Here is a 7,054-nt window from a genome sequence, read left to right as displayed (position 1 = left end):
AAATTTTGGAATCCTTATTTTTTTTTCTTTTACAAATAATTTTCGAAAAAAAAATCAAAAAAAAAAATTTAGGAAATCATAAAAATCAAAAATATTTTTCATGTTTCTTGTTTGAGTCTTGAGTCATGTTATAAGTTTGGTGTCAATTACATGTGCATCTTACATTTTTTCGAAAATAATCACGCATTCATAGTGTTCTTCATGATCTTCAAGTTGTTCTTGGTAAGTCTTCTTGTTTGATCTTTGCATTTCATGTTTTGTGTCTTTTCTTGTTTTTCATATGCATTCTTGAATTCTTAATGTCTAAACATTAAAAAATTCTAAGTTTAGTGTCTTGCATGTTTTCTTTGCATTAAAAATTTTTCAAAAATATGTTCTTGATGTTCATCATGATCTTCATAGTGTTCTTGGTGTTCATCTTGACATTCATAGCATTCTTGCATGCATTCATTGTTTTGATCCATAACTCTCATGCATTGCATCATTTTTCTTGTTTTTCTCTCTCATCATAAAAATTCAAAAATAAAAAAAACATATCTTTCCCTTTTTCTCTCTTAAAATTTCAAAAATTAGATTTGACTTTTTAAAAAATTTTAAAAAATCAAGTTGTTTCTTATGAGTCAAATCAAATTTTCAATTTGAAAATCTTATCTTTTTCAAAAATCAAATCTTTTTCAAATTTCTTAGTTATTTTCGAAAATTCCAAAAATATTTTTCAAAAATATTTTTCTTATTTTTACATCATATTTTCGAAAATAACAATAACAATTAATGTTTTGATTCAAAAATTTCAAGTTTGTTACTTACTTGTTAAGAAAGATTCAAACTCTGAATTCTAGAATCATATCTTGTGATTTCTTATGAATCAAGGTATTAATTGTGATTTCAAAAATCAAATCATTTTCAAAAACTAATTTCAATCATATCTTTTCAAAATATCTTCTTATCTTATCTTTTTCAAAAATTTGATTTCAAAATATCTTTTCTAACTTCCTAACTTCTTATCTTTTCAAAATTTGTTTCAACTAACTAACTAACTTTTTGTTTGTTTCTTATCTTTTTCAAAACTACCTAACTAACTCTCTCTCTCTCTAATTTTCGAAAATATCTCCCCCCTTTTTCAAAATTTCTTTTTAATTAACTAATTATTTCAATTTAAAAAAAAAAACTTAATTTTCGAAAATCACTAACCTTTTTCAAAAATTATTTTCAAAAATCACTAACTCTTTTTCAAAAAATTATTTTCAAAAATTCCTTCTCTCTCATCCCCTTCTATTTATTTATTCATCTACTAACATCTCCTCCTCACACCACCAAAAATCTGAACCCTCTCTCTCTCTCTGAGTTCAGATTTTTTTTCTTCTTTTCTTCTACTAACACAAGGACCTCTATACTGTAGTATAAAGGATCCATATTATTATTATTTTTTTTTTTCTTTTTCTGTGCCCTCTTCTTTGTCATATGAGCAGGAGCAAGGACAATAATATTCTTGTTGAAGCAGATCCAGAACCTGAAAGGACTCTGAAGAAAAAATTTAGAGATGCTAAATTACAACAATCCAGAGATAACCTTTCAGAAATTTTCGAACAGGAAGAGGAGATGGCAGCCGAAATTAATAATAATGCAAGGAGGATGCTTGGTGAATTTACTGCACCTAATTCCAATTTACATGGAAGAAGCATCTCCATTCCTGCCATTGGAGCAAACAACTTTGAGCTGAAACCTCAATTAGTTTCTCTGATGCAGCAGAACTGCAAGTTTCACGGACTTCCATCTGAAGATCCTTTTCAGTTCTTAACTGAATTCTTGCAAATATGTGATGCTGTTAAGACTAATGGAGTAGATCCTGAAGTCTACAGGCTCATGCTTTTCCCATTTGCTGTAAGAGACAGAGCTAGAATCTGGTTGGACTCTCAACCCAGAGACAGCCTGAACTCTTGGGATAAGCTGGTCACGGCTTTCTTAGCCAAGTTCTTTCCTCCTCAAAAGCTGAGCAAGCTTAGAGTGGATGTTCAGACCTTCAAACAGAAAGAAGGTGAATCCCTCTATGAAGCTTGGGAACGATACAAACAGTTGACCAAAAAGTGTCCTTCTGACATGCTTTCAGAATGGACCATCCTGGATATATTCTATGATGGTCTGTCTGAGTTATCTAAGATGTCATTGGATACCTCTGCAGGTGGATCCATTCACCTAAAGAAAACGCCTGCAGAAGCTCAAGAACTCATTGACATGGTTGCAAATAACCAGTTCATGTACACCTCTGAAAGGAATCCTGTGAATAATGGGACGCCTATGAAGAAGGGAGTTCTTGAAATTGATACTCTGAATGCCATATTGGCTCAGAACAAAATATTGACTCAGCAAGTCAATATGATTTCTCAGAGTCTGAATGGATTGCAAGCTGCACCCAACAGTACTCAAGAGGCTTCTCCTGAAGAAGAGGCTTATGATCCAGAGAACCCTGCAATAGCAGAGGTGAATTACTTAGGTGAACCTTATGGAAACACCTATAACTCATCATGGAGAAATCATCCAAATTTCTCATGGAAGGATCAAAAGCCTCAACAAGGCTTTAATAATGGTGGAAGAACATGTTTAACAATAATAAACCCTTTCCATCATCCACTCAGCAACAGATAGAGAATTCTGAGCAGAATCCATCTAGCTTGGCAAACTTAGTCTCTGATCTATCCAAGGCCACTGTAAGTTTCATGAATGAAACAAGGTCTTCCATTAGAAATTTGGAAGCACAAGTGGGCCAGCTGAGTAAAAGGATCACTGAAATCCCTCATAGTACTCTCCCAAGCAATACAGAAGAGAATCCAAAAGGAGAGTGCAAGGCCATTGACATAAGCATCATGGCCGAACCTGTGAGGAGAGGAGAGGACGTGAATCCCAAGGAGGAAGACCTCCTTGGACGTCCAGTGATCAATAAGGAGCTTCCCTCTGAGGAACCAAAGGACTCTGAGGCTCGTCTAGAGACCATAGAAATTCCATTAAACCTCCTTATGCCCTTCATGAGCTTTGATGAGTATTCCTCTTCTGAAGAGAATGAGGATGTTACTGAAGAGAAAACTGCCAAGTTTCTTGGTGCAATCATGAAGCTGAATGCCAAATTATTTGGTATTGAAACTTGGGAAGATGAACCTCCCTTGTTCATCAATGAACTAAGTGATCTGGATAAAATGACATTGCCTCAGAAGAAACAGGATCCTGGAAAGTTCATAATACCTTGTACCATAGGCACCATGATCTTTAAGGCTCTGTGTGACCTTGGTTCAGGAATAAACCTCATGCCACTCTCTGTAATAGAGAAACTGGAAATCTATGGGGTGCAAGCTGCTAAAATATCATTAGAGATGGCAGACAATTCAAGAAAACAGGCTTATGGACAAGTAGAGGACGTGCTAGTAAAGGTTGAAGGCCTTTACATCCCTGCTGATTTCATAGTCCTGGATACTGGAAAGGAAGAGGATGAATCCATCATCCTAGGAAGACCTTTCCTAGCCACAGCAAGAGCTGTGATTGATATAGACAGAGGAGAATTAATCCTTCAATTGAATGAGGACAACCTTGTGTTTACAACTCAAGGATCTCTCTCTGCACCCGTGTAGAGGAAGCATAAAAAGCTTCTCTCAAAGCAGAGTCAAACAAAGCCTCCACAGTCAAACTCTAAGTTTGGTGTTGGGAGGCCACAACCAAACTCTAAGTTTGGTGTTGAACTCCCATATCCAAACTCTAAGTTTGGTGTTGGAGAGTCTCAACAAAGCTCTGTACATCTGTGAGGCTCCATGAGAGCCCACTGTCAAGCTATTGACATTAAAGAAGCGCTTATTGGGAGGCAACCTAATTTTTATTTATCTAACTATATTCTTCTTAGTTATATGTCTTTATAGGTTTATGATCATGTGGAGTCAGAAAATAAACAAAAAAATCAAAAACGGAATCAAAAACAGCAGAAGAAAAATCACACCTTGGAGGAGCATCTGTCTGGCGTTCAACGCCAGAACAGAGCATGGTTCTGGCGCTGAACGCCCAAAATGGGCAGCATCCTGGCGCTGAATGCCCAGAACAAGCATGGTTCTGGCGTTCAACGCCAGAAATGGCAGCAAATGGGCGTTTGATGACAAGTCATCCTAGCCTATTTTAGCTAGTCTTTTTCTTTAGTTTTCATTAGAATTATGCACTTTCTTGAGCTACAAGCAAGCTAATTGAGTAGATTTTCATGTTTCCCTTGATTGAACCAACCATATATGAATTTATGCCATTTCATGAGGTTTTATGCTATATTTGTTGCATATTATGAAAGAATGAATATCTCATGATTTTGAGCATAGCTTTGATGAGTTTGGTTGATTAATGATAGGTGAAGAAAGCTTGGAGAAAGGTTGAAGCAAAGAGGAATGGCTAGAAGTGAAGAAAGGAATAAGTGAAATTGATCCTGGAGGCATGAAGTTAGCCCCAACGTTAGCCCCCTAACTTGGAGGCTAACGTTGGGCATGAAGATCACTCCCTGGACTCCCCACGTTTGAGCCAATGTTAGCCCCCTAACTTGGAGGCTAACGTTGGCAAGAGAAACTTGAAACTCATCCCTGGGCCAGCCAACGTTTGCGCCAACGTTAGCCCCCTAACTTGGAGGCTAACGTTGGCACATGAGTTATAAAGAGGGAGAAGGCCAACGTTTGCGCCAACGTTAGCCCCCTAACTTGGAGGCTAACGTTGGCACATGAATCACAAAGGGAGGGGCACCAACGTTTGCGCCAACGTTAGCCCCCTAACTTGGAGGCTAACGTTGGCGCCACTAGCACTAAGCAAGGCCAACGTTAGGGTCAAAGTTAGACCCCTAACGTTGGCACCAACGTCCAAACCAGAGAAATCATGCTTGCTGCTATGAAAAGTTAGGGTCAAAGTTAGACCCCTAACTTTGGCCCTAACGTTGGGACCAACTATGGCTAACTTCAAAACCGGTTCAATTGGTTCACTTCGGTTCTTCTTCAAACTTCAAGAGCAATCAACCAAGGCCTCTTTCAACCCAATTCCACCAAGAACAAAGGCCCAACTCAAGGCTTGAAGATCATTTTGGAAAGTGTATAAATAGGATAGAATTCAAGTTATTCGGAGAGCTTTCCTTTTAGAATTTTCATAATAGTTTTCGGAGAGCTTTTGAACTTGAGTGAACTTTAATTTCTTGTTTTCATTGCTTTCAATTTCATTTTACATTTCTCTTGGATCTTGGATTGGAGAATTGAAGAAATTCTGTTTCAATCTCAATCTTGGATCTCTCTGTTTCTTTACTGTTAATTGAATTCCATTTCCGGTTCATTGTTCTTCATCTCTTTTCTTTGCAATTTACAATTTCCTTGCTATTGTTCTTGTTGGATCTAGGAAGGCATTGAGATCTAGACTTGGTTTTCTAGTCTCTGGGCCCTGAGATCTGAATTTACCATTTCAATTCCTTGTTTACTGCTTTTAATGTTCATTTACTTTACTGCTTCATGATCCGGTTCAATCCCAAATTCCCTTTCCCTCTTCTGTTTGATGCAATTTAAGTTTTCCTTGTTTAATTTCTGCAAACCCACATCCCAATCCCCTTTACATTTCAAGCAATTTACATTCCTTTCACTTTAAGATTCTGCAATTTACATTTCTTGCACTTTAAGTTTCTGCCATTTAATTTCTTGTTCTTTAAGTTTCAGCAATTTATTTCTTGTTCTCTTTACTTCAATGCAATTTAATTCTGCAAGTCACAAAACCATCAACCAAATCTTGATTCGCTTGACTAAATCAACCACTAAACTAAAATTGCTCAATCCTTCAATCCCTGTGGGATCGACCTCACTCCCGTGAGTTTTTATTACTTGATACGACCCGGTACACTTGCCGGTTAGATTTGTGGTGTTTTGGAAGAGATTCGTTTCTCACCAAAATATCTCATCAAGTTTTTGGCGCCGTTGCCGGGGATTGATTAGATTGACAATGATTAAGTGAGGTGGTGATCTAGATCAAGCACTTTTTCTTTATTTTTCTTTAATTTTTGATTAACCCACTAACTGTTTGAATTTTTGCTTGAACTAAACTTCATTCTAGCAATAGATTGAAGTGATCTTGCTGGTGTTTCTTTTGTCTTGTTTGTATGTCAGGTACAGGGAGATCCGTTCCTGTTTTATCTGAAGCTGATCAGAGAACTCTTAGAAGGATAAGAAGAGCCGAAAGAGGGAGAAATATTGTTGGAGAAGACGAATCTGAGGAAGAATACCACGAAATGGAAGGAGAAACATCTAATCCAGGAGGAGGAGTTAATAATCAACCACAACAAAGGAGAGTATTGGCTTCATATGCCTTTGCAAATGCTAGATATTGTGGAAGCAGCATTCTCACCCCTAATGTCAATGCAAATAACTTTGAACTGAAGCCACAACTCATCACATTGGTCCAGAACAATTGCTCATTTTGGGGAGGACCATTGGAGGATCCAAATCAACATCTATCTACCTTCTTTAGGATTTGTGACACTGTCAAATCCAATGGCGTGAATCCTGAAACCTACAAGCTTCTGCTGTTCCCGTTCTCATTAAGGGATAAGGCTGCACAATGGCTTGAAACTTTTCCCCAAGGAAGTATCACTAGTTGGGATGACTTGGTGACTAAATTTCTAGCCAAATTCTATCCACCCCAAAGAGTCATCAGGCTGAAAACCGAGGTGCAGACATTCACACAATTAGATGCTGAATCCTTGTATGAAGCATGGGAGAGGTACAAAGCCTTAATCAGAAAGTGTCCTCCAGAGATGTTCAATGAATGGGACGTGCTGCAAAATTTTTATGAAGGCCTGACATTGAAATCTCAGGAGGCATTAGATCATTCTGCTGGAGGTTCACTACAACTAATGAAAACTGCTGAGGAAGCTCAGAATCTTGTGGATATGGTGGCCAACAACCAATATTTCTTTGCTCATCAAAGAAGCCGCCAACCATCACAAAGAAGAGGAGTAATGGAACTAGAGGGAGTGGATTCAATCCTAGCTCAAAACAAGATGATGCAGTAGCAAATT

At 37.6% G+C, this 7,054-nt stretch overlaps 1 non-coding gene across 1 annotated transcript; it reads right to left on the bottom strand.

Annotated features, from left to right (window-relative positions):
- Positions 1-1,995: 1,995 nt before the first annotated feature.
- LOC148548786 (small nucleolar RNA R71) lies at positions 1,996-2,103 on the bottom strand. Its single transcript, XR_015897259.1, has one exon. It is a non-coding gene; the product is annotated as a small nucleolar RNA R71 (small nucleolar RNA).
- Positions 2,104-7,054: the final 4,951 nt, after the last annotated feature.

Source organism: Arachis ipaensis, chromosome B8 (assembly GCF_059453495.1).
Source record: "Arachis ipaensis isolate K30076 ecotype BB chromosome B8, ASM5945349v1, whole genome shotgun sequence".
Taxonomy (NCBI): Eukaryota; Viridiplantae; Streptophyta; class Magnoliopsida; order Fabales; family Fabaceae; genus Arachis; species Arachis ipaensis.
The sequence above is the reverse complement of the archived record's forward strand: the minus strand, read 5'-3'. Positions and strand labels throughout refer to the sequence as shown.